This window comes from Ornithodoros turicata, chromosome 4 (assembly GCF_037126465.1).
Source record: "Ornithodoros turicata isolate Travis chromosome 4, ASM3712646v1, whole genome shotgun sequence".
NCBI lineage: Eukaryota > Metazoa > Arthropoda > Arachnida > Ixodida > Argasidae > Ornithodoros > Ornithodoros turicata.
Genome location: NC_088204.1, coordinates 17,225,491 through 17,241,562, shown reverse-complemented (window position 1 = coordinate 17,241,562; position 16,072 = coordinate 17,225,491). Strand labels below are relative to the sequence as shown.

Here is a 16,072-nt window from a genome sequence, read left to right as displayed (position 1 = left end):
AAAAATCGGCTCGAACCGGTTCAGGAAAGCTCATTTTGAGCAGATTGCCATGGGTTAAAAGTAAGCACACCCTTACGATTCTCAAATAACAGAAATGTAATTTTGTTGTTGCTGTTGCCGACACAGCAGTGGGGGTGGGGGGGGGGGATATGTTTATTAGAAAAAAAAATAGAAAGGGAGGAAAGGTTAGTCAGGCGTAGACCGACTAGCTATTCATTCAAGAAAAATAAAAATAAAGAACGTACACACACAGAAAAGGGGCCTTAGAGGCTGGTCGAGAGTCCGGTGGCACGAAGAAAGCTCAAGAGGGTAGACGTAACCGCCCCTTGGTAGTGCAGGACCCGGCCGAGCAGGGAGGCCATAGTGACGTAGGGCAGCCAAGTTGTCGCAAGTGGCGTTGGAGGATGAGTCTTTGTGAGCGGTACCGGTTGCAGGATAATAGGTAGTGCTCAATGTCGGCTTCCACGCAACAAGTTGTGCAATTGGGAGAGTTCGTCTGGCGCAGCAGTGGTTCGCAGCAACACTGCGTGCTACAGATCTGCATTCCAATGTACAACATTGTACAGTTGCAATGTTGCAACATGAGGCGCATACTGTACCCGTTCACTGATCGTACGCACACTTTAATATCCTGCTCAGGGACTGGCCGTTATTTTCACAGCCCAAAATATTATTTACAGAATAAAGAGAATTATGACCAATGTTTTGGCGCTGTCCTTCACGGCAAGTGTTCGTCAGCGGAGCTAACGGTCACTTACCTCACAAGAGCAAAAAACAAAAGCAAGTTCGTAAGTTGACCAAGGTCGATAGATGACATGGCATGGTGGCTGAGGTGGGACGGTCTGTGGATGATCCAGCCCGTTGGATGACATGGCACGATGGATGACCTTGCACGGAGGATGAGGTGGCACGGTGGATGACCTGGCATGTCGTCTAATCAGCTCAAAATGGATGAGGCAGCTCGGTGGACAAAACGACGTGATGGATGACATGGCACGGTGGATGAGGTGGCACGAAGTTGGATGAAGCGGCACGTTGGATGAGGCAGCCACAAGTGGTAAGGATTGACGCGGGTCGAAGTATAATTCCAGCTTCCCTATCAGGTAAGTACCGTTCCCTGAAACTGGTAATTCCCGCGCTCAAATAACTCGTGTCATCGTCATACCTGTAGCTGTTGTTTTTGAGCATATTATGCGTACATGTTGTACAAAGCAATTTGTACATGTTAGTTACTAACAATCATAACACTTCAGACAACCAACGATGACCAACACACTGACGACCATAACTTCCAGAGCCCATACTTTTGCGAGTGTTTGTGGTACTCACAAATGTGGGATGAGCATTTATCCCAAATACCATATCCAACGTCCGTCTGGGGAACGTACCATGTGCACACTGTAAATGCAGTAATTTTCGCGAAGACCGCGAGGAAGAGGGTGGATAAGGGCAACAATCGGAGCCTTTGCAGGTATAAAGGAAACGGGAGGGGGGATATATTGATTAGACGAAAAAAAAACAGGGGAAAGGTCAGCCAAACGAGACGTCGGCTTGCTATTCCAGAAATAAATAAATAAATAAAATTAAGAAATAATAAATAAATAAAAGGAAAATAAAAGAATTAAAGAGAGAAAGAAATAGGGAGGAATAATAAAATAAATAAACAAAGAAAATTAATAAAAAAACAAAAAGAAAAAGAATTAGGAAATAAAGGATAAACTAACAAATGATGAAATAAGGATGAGGTAGATTACAGACAAAGACAAAGATGACAAAACAAAGATGACTAACAAACAGTGAAAGAATGACGAGATGGATCATAGAAGATGACTTTAAAAGGAAAGCATGAGGTTAATGCATTGAGGGTGAGAGTGGGGCACAGAAGAATGAGATTGCACGACTGAGTTCACAGGCTGTTAATAAGACCTGAATCCCCCAAGAAAGTCAGAACTGCTTTGATCACAGACCGCTGTGTGTGATCTCGTACTGGGCCGAGCAGAGTGGCCAGAGAAAAGTCCGTGCACCGCAGCTGGAGTAGGCGTCGTCTCAGCGTGGCTCGAGGGGTGTCCAATCTGTGACAGTCGAGGAGAAGGTGTGGAACATCAGCTTCAACAGCGCAAGTGGGGCATTTGGGCGACTGGAGAAGACCCATTTTACAGAGAAGTAGAGGTGTCCTGGCGGCATTAAGGCGTAGTCGGTGTAGAATGGACGTTTCTTGACGCGAGCAGTGGTGTGTGGCAACGAAATCCATCGACGGGTCGATAGACCGGAGACGGTCGTTCAGTCGGACAGCGTCCTTTTGAAACTGCCGAGTGCCGTTATGACGGAGTCGCTGTATCTGTAACCGACACGATGAGGTTGAAAGTGGTAGAAGGCAGTTATTGGAGGTGCCGTCCCCATGTGCAGGACGTGCTAAGGCGTCTGCGCGGGTGTTTCCGTGCAGGCCGGTGTGACTGGGTATCCATGAAAAATACAGGCTATGACCAAAGGATAGAAGTCAGTTGTATATTGCGACTATCATGGTGTGTATGCCGCCGATTGTTCTGGAACAATAATTTGATAGAACTTCTAGCGCCACCTTACTGTCCGAGAACACAACCCAAGCGCCAGGCGGTGATACCGCTATGTGGTTCAAGGCGGTCAGTATGGCGAGGAGCTCGGAGCGCTCGGAGTGCTCATCAAAATCACGAGTGCTCGGAGTGATTAAAATCACGGAGTGCTCGGAGAGCTCGGAGTGCTCATCAAAATCACGACTCAGTAGATGACGTTTCGTAGGGGAGCTTGTGCGCCACTTCAAGGTTTTCATGTGGCATATAAAAGGCTGCAGTAGATCCGCCTTGAGACACTGATCCATCAGTGTACACAGGGAGTCGTTGAGAATACGCTGAGGTAAGGAAACGATTATCAACCAACGTGTCTTGTTCTCGAACACATACCAATGCTCTGGAGCAGCTGACTGCACCGGCGCGGCTTTACCTTTCCATTTCTTTCTCTCACTTATCTGTCTCACTCCCTGGCCCCTCCACGAAGTGCATGGGAGTACAGGGCATTTGTAGTTGCAATGAAGAGGTTAAACGCACAGTAAGGAAAAATGGAGTATACCCAACTCTTATGCAGGGCAAAATATCTGTCACTGAGATCACTCGGAGAACAAGACTGAGATCACTCTTTTTTAGCGTAATGTTCACTCCTTTTTTCGAAAACTGTCTCACTGTCGCACAGGGGTGTAACTTAACCCCACAAGGGAATAAAAATTACTCCGCGTGGATGCGGGGTAAAATTATGTTACTGTCCTTCACTCACGTTACTTCGTTACTGCTTTATGTTTACTGATGAAGAGTGTCCCTTTAACGTTCAGGCCCTGTGCATGACGTCGCCCCTGATGTATACACACTGACAGGGGCAATATGGACGGGTGTACAGACGTTGAGACTTCGATTGGCAAAGGGTGGCTCACTAACACGCACATACTTTGGCGATCACTCACAAGCCGCGATTTTACAGTACAGGTTGTCGACAGACGAGAGCCTGCGTATTCAGCGTGGTATGGCAACGTCATAGTCGTCATAGCAGGGTAAAGAGAGCATCAGAAGAGTAAGGAGGGGTGATCAGAGTAAAGATGGACAGAGTATAGAAAGAGCGCAAAAGTCATAGTTACACTCCATTTACTCTTATTTACTCTTTTACTCTTTATTTACTCTTTTTATTGTCCACGTCAACGCCGTTTTTTTTCCTTAGAGTGCGCGTGCAGTTGGGTATGGTATAGATAATAAAACGTCGCGCTTCGCAATGAAACCTTTGGGCTGCCCATCTCATCTTCAATGAAATGAAGCGTTGTTTGTATAGGAGAACGATTTACGGTTTATAGGAGAATGGATTGGGAAGCAAACCACCAGCTGCAGAACCCACAACCATGGCGTCGTCCTGCAGAGAGTGATATTGGGGTGATGAGATGTCAGCGTTACGGACGGACACGACGCCGAGCGGGACAAATCCTGAATAAAAAAAAATAGGGAAAAGGCGTACTCGACGAGAAGAAAGTATTAAAGGGGCACTAAAATGCAAAAACAAGTTGCCGTGCATATTCGGAACATTACACTGTAAACTTTTTCACACCTTTAAAGGTGTGCGCTATGCACATTCAACCTGGTTGCGTAACATTGCATCTCCATGATGATATTTTACAAAATTTGGAAAGCCTTACTAAAGATCAAGTGTCAATGCAAATCTTGCTTTCATTATGTCTTGCATATCGTAGGTACGAGCTAATGCATATATGCATCGCTATCGATAATCGAGCACGCGCAAGTGTCTACAGTACTGTTGAACAATGCTGAGATGTTGCAAGACTGAATTTTTGGAGGACAGACAACACTCGAGTAGAAGAAAATTTGTGGGAAACCGTGCTCCATTATGATGTTACCAAAATTACACCTAAAAAGGCGTGCGCCATGCACGTTATTACACATTTAAAGGTGTGAAAAGATTTAGAGTGTATGATCGGACCCGTCCCAAATCCACACGCCCACAATAGGTATACGCGCGCGCGCTTCTCCTGCTGTCTCATTGGAAGCCGCCATTCTTTGCCTCTTGGGGATCCCATTCGTTGCCGCAAAAGACGGTTGGTTCTGTTTTCATTGCGCTGTTCTTCTAAACGGTAGCGCTGTGTGAACTAAATTTGCTTGCATTACACTAACTGAAACACGGACTTCCATTTGACAGCAAGTTGTTTTTGCATTTTAGTGCCCCTTTAAGAAAGAAGAAAAACGTCACCCCGTGAGGTGGCTTCGTCTCTCACTTCTGGGCAGAGCTCTCAAGAACAGGAACCAGCTGAGGCTGTGTGTGAATGTGAGAGTACATGGGAGAAAACGTAAGAGAGATTGTTGCAAGAGTGAAATATTGGTCTGGGTCTTTCGGGATGGGACCTGGGTATGTTGACAAGACAAGGGCGCAATATCGGAGTAATACTGTTTAGGTGCTGGCACTATCCATGACTTGATAGTTCAAAACGTTATACATATTATAGTGTACATAGCTCATCTTAAGCATTGAATGTATTTAAGCATTGTGCACATATCTGTACATGGTAGTAGTCCCCTACTCTCCCCCGCCGAATGCCGCATTCCTTTACCACAGTCTTCCACCGCATGAGACTTAATGTGGCCTTTACACCGGCTTTCAAACACCTCCTCGGTGTTGGCGAGTCCAGCCTCCGTTCCACGTGTGGTGTGCGCGGTGACCTCCATCACGTCCACCTGGTCTGCGGACAGTACGATCGCGAGCGCGCCCTCATGGAAACTGCTCTCGAACGCGTCGATCAACGCCAGTTCGACTTAGCCAAAATTCTCGGGCCATGGTCGGACCCCTCACATCTGATGTAAGGCCTATGAGCTGTTGCTGAGTTCCTCTCCAACACTGGACTAATGGACGAACTCTAATAGGACACCTTTCCATCATCATCACTTTCTCATCCCTTCCACGAGCGCAATGGGTCAATGTACCGCCGCCATAACGGCGGAGAATGACAAACCACATCCCATTTATGTGTGTGTGCGTGTGTGTGTAGATAGTAGACCATGTAATGTACCTCGCAGTTCATCACTGGTGTTGTATCCGCGACCTAGTTGTCTTTTGAACCTCTGCAGCTTACGTTTCTGTCCAACATCGAACTATTCTGAAGTACGAATAACAGGTACGGTGAACCGAATCACGCCGCATCAAAATGAACCGGAGTCCAATAATCAGCTCTGGGCTTCAACCTAGGCACAAGGTGCAAAAAGAGAAGGGAACTGCGTCAGACAGTTTCCCGTTAAAGCTTGTTGGAAGGCTAAGAAAGTTTAAACATTACATAATGTTTAAACTTTCTTAGCCCTCCAACAAGCTTTAATGCTTCTAGGATGCGCACAACACTATGTTACGTAATTGAGTGACTTGCGTAAAAGTTTCTTCCAGCTTCCTTTTTTTTTCTCTCTTTTTAATTAAGCACTCGTGCAGAATGAGTCCATCACGGTTAATTGCACGGAGCACATTTAGGCAGCAATGCTGAAAGAAGTATATAGGAAAGAAGTGGCGCTTCCAAGGCCAGCAGCGATCGACCGTCGGCTTAATTACTGAAGGCTCATTCCACGCTTGGTCGTAAACGCAGGCGCGAAACAATTCCACAGGAAGTGTTTTATACGGGACCACTCATTTATAAAAAAAAGAAAAAGGAAGAACAGAAAGAAAATAAACCGCCGACGAAAAAAGCCTACGCGGAACATATAGGGAGACTCACTTTTGGCCATGTTTGTGTGGGCAATTTGATTAAACTGTTTACCTTGCCTTCCTGTACTCTCCGACTTACACTAACTGTCCTGGAACGTTCTTCTCATAGGTTTTGTACGGACCTAGACGACAACAACAACAACTACTACTTGAATGACGATGGCATGAGGTGATTCACCGCAACAATTGCGACCTAGACGAAAGTCGAGCAAACGCTCGGGGTTCTCGATTACACACGGATAAAACGCATCTTCACCGCAAAGCACGCTTCTAGAGCCAACCATCATCCCGAACAGTCTTGGGAAGCAACTTAGTTAGACGTAACTATAGTTACAGGAAGAGTAACTATAGTAACTGTGGCTAATTGCTCTTCTTAGGAAAGGAACTTTCTGCCGCAACTATAGGCACATTTTTCAATAACTATATACAGTGAACCCTCGATTTATGAACACCCTTCGTTTCTCGAGAAATCGTTCATCACTCGAGGGATTCGTAAATCGAGGTACAAGGTGCCCGGAAGAGAAATGTGCTGAAACACGAGAGGAAATGCATTAGATTACGTTTATATTTTTGAAAATACTCCGTAATCGCTCTCTGCCTCATACATTCTGCTGCATTTATCGTGCTGAGAAGAGACTATATAGAAGTCTGGCACTTGACTCGTCCGCCGGGATCCGGACAAAACTTCCCGGGACAAAATGTCCCCGGACGAAACGTCCCCGGACGAAATGTCCCCGGACAAATGGTCCCCGGCCGAAATGTCCCCGAAAATGTCCCCGGACAAAATGTCCCCAGATGCCGTCCGGTTGCACAGCCGTTGGTACCTCAAATGTGACAAATGTTTTTCATGCTATCATGTGCAGGGTTGATTGATTTAAATCAGCCAGATTTAAATAACCGATTTTAATCGCGATTTAAGTCATGAATATTAATCAAGATTTAAATCACCTCCCTTATGTTATATAGATGGGTAGAAATCCAGCGAACCGGTAGAGATGTAGGAAGGGAGTTGCCTCAGGACAGAAGCCGCCGATATTTCGAAATATCGGCGGCTTCTGTCCTGAGGCAACTCCCTCCCTTATGTTATGTTTGAATTCGAATACAGTCAACCCTCGATTTATGAACCTTCGATTTATGAATTCCCTCGTTTTATGAACAGGAGCACGAGGAACCAAACTTTTTACATGCATTTTCCCCTCGTTTTATGAACCTCGATATCCGAATAATGAATGGAATTTCCGGGAACCAACTAGGAGTTGCCCAGCGTGTTTGCCCTTAATTTATGAACGGATGGTTCCGAGGTCAACAGAAATGTTCAAAGGGATTATTCCGTGGTCTTATGACATCAAGGTGACATCAAGGTCTTATGAATATTGCCGGAACGGACGAATCTTTTTCCAGGTATTGCACCCTCGGTTTTTAACCCCTCGAAATCCGAACAACAAACGGGTTTTCCGGGGACGCATTAGGGTCGACCAAGTGTATATCAGAAGGCCTGGTCGAAAGCAAAATTACACAATACATTGCATTATAAACACAATCCCAACTCGCAAATACTGTTTCGTCACCCGATAGTACTGACTTAACAGAATTTTCGATTTATAAATCCCTCGATTTATGAACGATTTTTCCGGGAGCCGAGGGTGTTCATAAATTGAGGGTTGACTGTAGTAACATAAAACTGGAGACGCTGGGGAGGATGAGACTGAGCCTGGAAATGAACCACAGCCTGAAATATATTATACTTCAGTGACTTTTAGCGCAAACAGCGTCACGTGACCCCTTCAGTGGCTCTCCGGCACACTGGCAAACAATTTGGTTACACATGGCGGGTGGTCATTCCACGAGCGTAGAACTTTTCCAGTTATTTCTTTTTCCTATTACTATTCGGTGTAATTCATAATATATAGTTTTCAAATAGATCTCCATTTGCATTAGCTAGTAACTGTTAGCCGCACTGTTAGAAGTCTAGACGCCCTTCTTTGTATGTGCTCAAAAAGTGATTTCGCTACTACGAGGTGGCACACGGAAGCCATGAGGTGAAGACCTGTCTTAGAAGACAAAAATCAACTCAGTGATTTAATCAATATTCATCATATTTGAATTAAAAAAATCTGAATAATTTGATTTTTTAATCCGCCGAACAAGAACGCAGTTGAGGACTGGCAGACGGCTGAGTGAGGGCAGCTGGGGACATTTTGTCCGGGGCCTTTTCGGGGGACATTTTGTCCGGGGACGTTTCGCCCGGGGACATTTTGTCCGGGGACATTTCGTCCGGGGACATTTTGTCCGGGGACATTTTGTCCTACACCCCGTCCGCCTGACCCTCGAAGTACCGTATCGCACTGTGGATGTGATTCCATGCTGAGCAAGCTATCACAAGTTCAGAACAGCCGTGCTAGTTATCTGCATTATATCACTATGACCACCCTCGGCGCCATCATTTGACAACTGCACTAAAGCACCATCATCAAGCGGCTTACATACGCGTTCACCGTCAGCACAGGCAATGCACTCTTCTGTTCTCACTCTCTAATTCTTGTGGCTCTGGGACCACACTGCACGGGTGCTTGACCTTCATTTTTGTTCAGCTTTATTGACGCCATCCAAGTACTTTCTCGTGCGTCAACCTCTGGACGGCTCTGCCGTCCCCGTTCATAAATCGAGGTCAGAACACATGCGTTTTTGCGGTTCATTTCCTGAAAATCCGTTGAACATTTCGGATATTGAGGGTTCGTAAACCGAGGGAGAAATGCATGGAAAAAGTTTGGTTCCTTATCAGGTCGTTCATAAACTGAGGGAATTCGTAAACCGAGGGTTCATAAAACGAGGGTTGATTGTAGTTACTTTCAGAATAATAGTTTTTCGCAATATTCCGGAAAGCGTTCGCATTTTCTCCCTGCCGCATGTTATTCGTGGCTCATGCTGTCCGTAGCTCTAAAACAATGGTAATGTGAAAAGGGTGCTGCTATTATCGCGACTCAGAAACACTCGCGTCGCGCGTCCATACATTCGGAGGTGGCCCTTGGCCCGTGGCAGCGGCCCCTCGAGGGGAAACGTGGCGTAATGCACTGGTACCAGCTAGCAACGTCTAGCAGTGCTGTGCTAGTTTTGCCGTTCGAAAAGAGCGATTAATTTGAAGCTGCCTACATAGAAAGTCAAAGGAGAAGATAAAATTGAAACTAAATCTATGTGGTAATCTGCCACGACAACAAAGTTAGTGTGAAAGAGAGGCAACTCGCCGTAAAGTTTTCGTCCTTCTCGCTGTATCGTCCCGCCGGTCACGTATTTCAGAGAGCGCTTTCACGGCAATCCCTCCAACTTCCTGCTCAATCCGTTGTTTCTAACTTATTTCGTGCATTTAGTATATTTGTCAGTGACCAGTTGAGCATCACCAGTCTCTGAGCATCACGATGCGGACTTATAGCACAGCAGCTTGCGCGAAACAATTGCGAAATACAATGACCAATGAATATAGTGGAGCTTGGCTTAAAATAAAGTCTGCTATATGCCACACAGTATTTATCCCTTTCACTCGGACCCTAATTTTGCGGCGTGTCGGCAGAGACTGGCTTTTGGAAGCCTGGTCTTCCTTCAATATACAGTGTGCATGCGAACACAGGGGAATATTTATGGGAATTATAACATTATGGGAAGTATTTGTCCTCCCCGAGCCACCATGAGTGATTTGTCCTCCCCGAGCCACAATGAGTATTTGTCCTCCCCGGGATACCATGAGTGATTTTTATTGAAAAAATATATGTTGTAATCTGGACTCAGACTGAGAATGGGACAGCAAGTATTTTTTCGCTAGACTTCGTAGTTCCCGAGAAAAAAAAAAAAAAATCCGAAAGAATATGGCAGGTCTGGCGCGCTTTCAGGCATAGCGATTTTGGCGTTCAATATCTGTCCAACGAACGCGTTCACGGCTTCGAATTTTTTTCCACGCACTGTCAGCTATGTTGGCTTCTAGTGGTTGGGTTCGGTTCCGGCGGGGATTTTGTTATTTTGCAGCTAAAAATACGCAAAGTTGGTGGCGACGATGAAAATCGCTCACATTCTTGCGGTTATTGCGGCACTTGTGAACACGCCAGTGAATCGAGAAAGGCATCTGCATCTAGCGGAGACTGAGCTCTATAATTTGATATTAAATTTAGGAGTCTAGGCCAGGTTGGTGTCACGCAATGAGGCGTCTGCAACAAGTGGCATTCGAAAAAATGCAGTTTTTGAGCGCTCATATCTAAAAAACCCCACCTCAAACAATTCTTCAAACTTCTTAGGCACATGCTTCCGTACATGACGTTTGAGTGCACAGAAAGTTTAAGGTTTTTTCCTTGCACAATAAAAGTTAGAGTGTGCCAAAGTGTCAGTGTCCGACTGTGGTGGGTGTAATGACCATGGAAGCGCTGCGAGAAGTTAAGTGGTCGATAGTCACGTTTTTCTTGTGAAAGCCGCCCGTGCTGTTCGTGCTGCTATTTGAGAACCCAAGGAGTCGAATATTCTCCCAGGACGTCGAAAGCAGCACGACGGTTTCACAAGGACACTACAGAGAAATGTAGATTGAGTGTATGTGCCACTGCTTGCCCGGTACGTGCATAATAATTCGATGTTTACATCCAGCACTCTAAACCATGCCGGTAAGGATGAGTCACTATTTATTTAATTATGATTGATTACATTAGCAGTTGTGGCAAAGATAATCAGACTGGCGCACGTCACAATACTGTTAAGGCGTCAGAACGTTTGTCATTAACGCATCGTCTAGCGGAGATTCACGGGCGAAGTTCCTTTGAAAATTCATCTTCTGTCTGTGCCTGTTCATGTAGTTCGTGCAGTAGACACAGCCGCTACTTAATTTCATGTTTATGGCGAAGATACAGACGGCAAAGCGACAGCGAGTCGAAACAGTGTCAAAACACATCTGATATAAACTAAAGCTCTACTGGCAACAGCTATAGAGGAACCACTCACTCTCGCAATGACTACAAACTAACTTGGGTTTTGTACCTGAAGCCGGATACGGCTCCAGTGCGGGCGGCGTTAATCCTGTTACTCTCCTCGCTGTTCATTAGCAGCGGCGGCGGCTCGTGTCACGGCAAAGTACTCGCCGACGAACACAGAAATCGTTGTCTATGCTTGTATGCTAACTGAACAGGGTCGGTGCTAGGGGTGTGCGGGGCCTGAGGCAAAGGCACAACGCGGGGCCTGTTTCACACCAGTAGTAATGAAAAAATAAGAAATGATAAGATTTTCGCAGTGGGAGATTTTAGCAGTACGGGAAATGGCAGCAGGAGAGAATGGTGCGAAATCCTCGGTATAGCTTGCAGGGTTGGCGGATTTTTCTTAAAAGTGGGACTTTTTCTCATGACATGACGGAATGGCACATAACACATTCTTCTCTCATTTGCGTGCGGTTAAGTGCATACTTGATATTTAAAAAAAAGTAATCCCTGGTTGAGGGCTTCGTGCGCGGGGCCTATGCAAGCGCGGGGCCTAAGGCGGTCGCCTTACTCGCCTACCCCTATCGCCGGCCTTGTAACTGAAGGACGTCTCCCTGGGTAGACTACATGTACCACAGTCCGCTGCGTCAAGAAAAACTCGAAAATCGACCAGTGAACTTGTCGCAGCGCTTCCATGGCCATTACAGGCATCACAGTCTAACACTGAAATTTTGGTGCGCTCTAAATTTTATAGTGCAAGGAAAAAACCTTCGAGTTTTTGTGCACTCAAATATCACATATGGAAGCATGTACCTACGAAGTTTGAAGAATTTTCGAGGTGGGGTTTTTTAGATATGAGCGCTCAAAAACCGCATTTTTTTCAAGTGTCACGTGTTGTAGACGCCTCCATGCGTGACAGCAACCTGGCCTAGACCCCTAAATTTGATACCAAATTATAGAGCTCAGTGGTGGTGGTAGTGGTTGGTAAAATAACAAGGGGAGGTTGAATTCGCGCAAGCGAATTCTGCTACCCCCAAAAAAAGAAAGACGGTACACCCCAAAGCAGAAAAGAAAAAAGAAAGGAAACGGTACGATTGCACCACCGAATGTGCGAGCGCACCGCAAAAGTTCATCGGGGTGAGCGTCTCGACCGCGACAACGCAGGACCGAGCGCGCCGTTCACATCAAGGATCATAGTAATAGAGCTCAGTCTCCGCTACATAGAGATGCCTTTCTCGTTTCACTGGCATGCACACAAGTGCCGCAATAGCCGCAAGAATATGAGCGATTTTCGTCGTCGCCACCAACTTTGCGTATTTTAAGCTACAAAATAACAAAATCCCCACCAGTACTGAACCCAAGAACTAGAAGCCAACATAGCTGACAGTGCGTTGAAAAAAATTCAAAGCCGTGTACGCGTTTGTTGGACAGATATTGAACGCGAAAATCGCTATGCTTGAAAGCTCCCCGACCTGCCATATTCTTCCAGATTTTTTTTCTCAGTAACTACCGAAACTAGAGAAAAAACACTTGCTGTTCCCTTCTCAATCTGAGCCAGGCTACAACGTATATTTTTTCAATAAAAATTACTAATGGTGCCCGGACCACATTGCCTGAGTTGAGATGGAATCACACCCCCTATGATGTTGTTATCGTTGCCAAATCTTGCGATTCGTCTACTCGTCAAAACAAAAACAAAAATAAAAGAAAAAGAAAAAAGAAGCAATCATGCGTTTGTCGAACAGCAGATATCTATTTCTTCTTAACTCTTGCCGAGTTTTGTTTTATTTTTTAGCATAGTTTATGTCGTGTTTTTCTTTTGCCTGATATTGCTGGCTGCTTCAACGTTGCTGTTTGCGACAATGTGTCTGATGCTATGTACGCCTATAGGAAGGCCGCTGTGGTCGTTCATTAGCACTAATAAAGCGTTATTATTATCATTACATATCCTTTTAAAAAATGGCCTTATTTATATCCTGAAACAATCTTGATTCACTGATTGATTTTTATTATTATGACCGTGTGTCAAATGCAGGCACAAATGGCGCTGTCCATGTACTGACCGTTCCACGTCGTATTAAATTTTCCTACAACAAATGGCTAAAAGGGCATCCCCTGCCTTGAGCAACATCTGTGTGAGATATGTGTAGAATGATGCAAGATTGGGAACAAGTTGACTAAGAAACTTACAATCACAGTGCATCGTTACGTTAACGGATTATGCAAGAGAAAGTTTTTTGCAAGTTGTTTGCATTAGAAAGTTTTTTCCCGCTATCTTCATAATGTATATTCCAATTTGTTGTTGACTGTATTATTCGTGCGAATTCTTCAGTGCGAGATTTCCATCCTCATAGCGCAGGTACTGGACGTAGCTGGGCTCCGAGTTGTAGCCAACAATTGGTAGTCCCTTCCGGATAAATATGCGCTTAACTTCACGTAAATACTACACGCTTGTCTGTGCTACACACTGTGTCACACATTGTGCATAGACACATAATGTTCCACGTGCAAAAAGCTTCCCCCTCGCATACATTTTACGTGTTTCGTATTGCAGAGCAGGTGCCCTTTCTACAAAAACTTCCCTACAAGTAGTCTCACGGGTTAATGAGGCCAAAGCCCCAAAGTCGACATATAAAGTTCGGGAAACCACCCGCACGCACCAAAGCCCAAAGCTACATACGCGAAGGCGCCGACTCGGCGTCAGTACCAGACCGTTACGCACGAAATCGCCACGGGTGTCGCTGTCGATCAAGCGAACGCAGCGCCCTCCAGCTAGTGCACGGTGACCATAGTTACTATTTGTGCAGAATAACTGCACCTGTAACTAATAGGAAGTATTCACCTACGTCACAGAGATGACGTCACGCCGAGAAGCCCCGCCCCGCTGGTGGTCACTTTTGTCTGTTTTCATGGCGGGGCCGTGCGAGGAAGATGACGAACTGCGCCGTATTTCTATGCGGCAACCGCAGTTTTCGCAAAAGAAAGCGTACAAGCAGTGACGACGGCGAACGTAATCAAACAAGAAAACGACAGAGGGTAAGGAATGAAAATGACACGCTTGAAAAAGTACGTTTCTTCCGTGTCCCTTCTGTTGACGACCGGGAAACGAAACCTGTACAAAAACTTCAAAGAAGAAGAAGACACGAGTAGTTCGCGCGGATCAATCGGAAGAACATAAACCAGGGAGCTTCCCACTACAGGGTCTGTGGGAGGCACTTTGTACAAGGTAAGCGGAACAAAAGCAGCTGTTATTTGGAACACGTGTTCGACTTACTTTTGAGGGACCGAGATAGCGGTACCTATCATTAACTGGGACCTTCGTGTTACCTTCTATCTGCTTTGTGGCAGGACTGCTTACAAATTCCAGGCGAGCCAGCCACGCTGCATGATGTTAATCACCCGGTTTGGGCACCCGTCCGTAGCTCTTGGTTACGAAAGACGAACGTCCAGCGGGCTCGAAAGGTATGATTTTGCTTTGAAAATGCATTAGTAGACAGTCAGATGCCACCAGACAGTGTGAAAAAATTTCGATGTCTCGAACACCTTTTCAGATATCAACGGCTGAAACAAAGAACGGAGAAGAAGCAGGGGGTTGATGCTGCAGAAGCCCTGCTGCGTCTGCAACAGACACACACCTGCTAGTGTTACTGGAGCACCTGACATGTCAGGCACAGAAGTTGGTGGTATGTACTGTTAATGCAAAAGTAATTGGCGATATTTTCTGAAAAGGTGGTGCCCTTACTAAATCAACAGAACTTGCCCTGGTGCAAGAAAATGCTACCAATCATGAGGAAACTGAATCACTACCAGGTTTGTTGTCGGACGCCTCGGTTTACAGCATTTGCAATGCTAAGGTGACGTTGTTCTTTTCTATTCTTTAGGTTGCGCTGTTGGTACCGCCTTGACCATGTCTGACATTTCAAACCTCCAGGCCGAAAACCACAGACAGAATGAAGAAGTGTACAGGCTGCGATCAGAGCTAAGCAGGCACATACTTGACGAGGACACCTTTCGTGCAAACGAAAGAATGGTCACATTCTACACAGGTCTACCAAATTTTGCGATTTTACTTGCTGTTTTCCATTTTTTAGAAGACAGTGTAGCGCACGGACCCTGCAACTCTCTTACTAGGTTCCAAGAGATGATTGTAACGCTCATGCGATTTAGACTCAACTCCCCACTGCAGGATCTTGCATATCGGTTTTCTGTCTCACAACCAACAATATCAAGAATATTGAGCAGGTGGACTGACGCCATGTATGTACGCTTGAAGGGGTTAATTTTATGGCCTTCGCGAGAATGTCTGCAAAAGACAATGCCCATGGCATTTCGCAGCGCCTTTGGTCTTAAAGTCGCTGTGATACTTGACTGCTTTGAGGTGTTTATAGATAGGCCATCGTCGCTTGTAACACGGACATTGATGTGGTCCCACTATAAGCATCACAACACAGTCAAGTATCTTATAGGCATTTGTCCTCAGGGAGTGGTAACATATGTTTCCAAAGGTTGGGGTGGCCGAACAAATGACAAGGAAATAACAGAATCGTGTGGTGTTCTGGATAACCTGCTTCCCGGCGATTCCGTTCTTGCAGACCGGGGTTTCACAATTGCCGACAGTGTGGGGATCCATCGTGCAGAACTTGAGTTGCCTGCCTTCACTAGCGGAAAAGCACAGTTTCCACCTTGGGAGGTCGAAAATACAAGGCGTTTGGCAAACGTCCGGATTCACGTGGAAAGAGTGATAGGCCTGGTCCGTACAAAGTATTCAATCCTCAGCAAGAGTCAAAACCGGTCAGGCTGCGAGCCGGACGGAAAGACTTCTGATTGGAGGATTGAGGGAGCAATCGCTGCATTCCCATTGGTCGTGT

General features: G+C 45.8%; 1 long non-coding RNA gene across 1 annotated transcript; it reads left to right on the top strand.

Annotated features, from left to right (window-relative positions):
• The first annotated feature begins 14,380 nt into the window (after positions 1 to 14,380).
• LOC135392758 (uncharacterized) lies at positions 14,381 to 15,625 on the top strand. The gene is made up of 5 exons (XR_010422212.1): positions 14,381 to 14,430; positions 14,553 to 14,666; positions 14,756 to 14,887; positions 14,958 to 15,014; positions 15,086 to 15,625. It is a non-coding gene; the product is annotated as an uncharacterized LOC135392758 (long non-coding RNA).
• Positions 15,626 to 16,072: the final 447 nt, after the last annotated feature.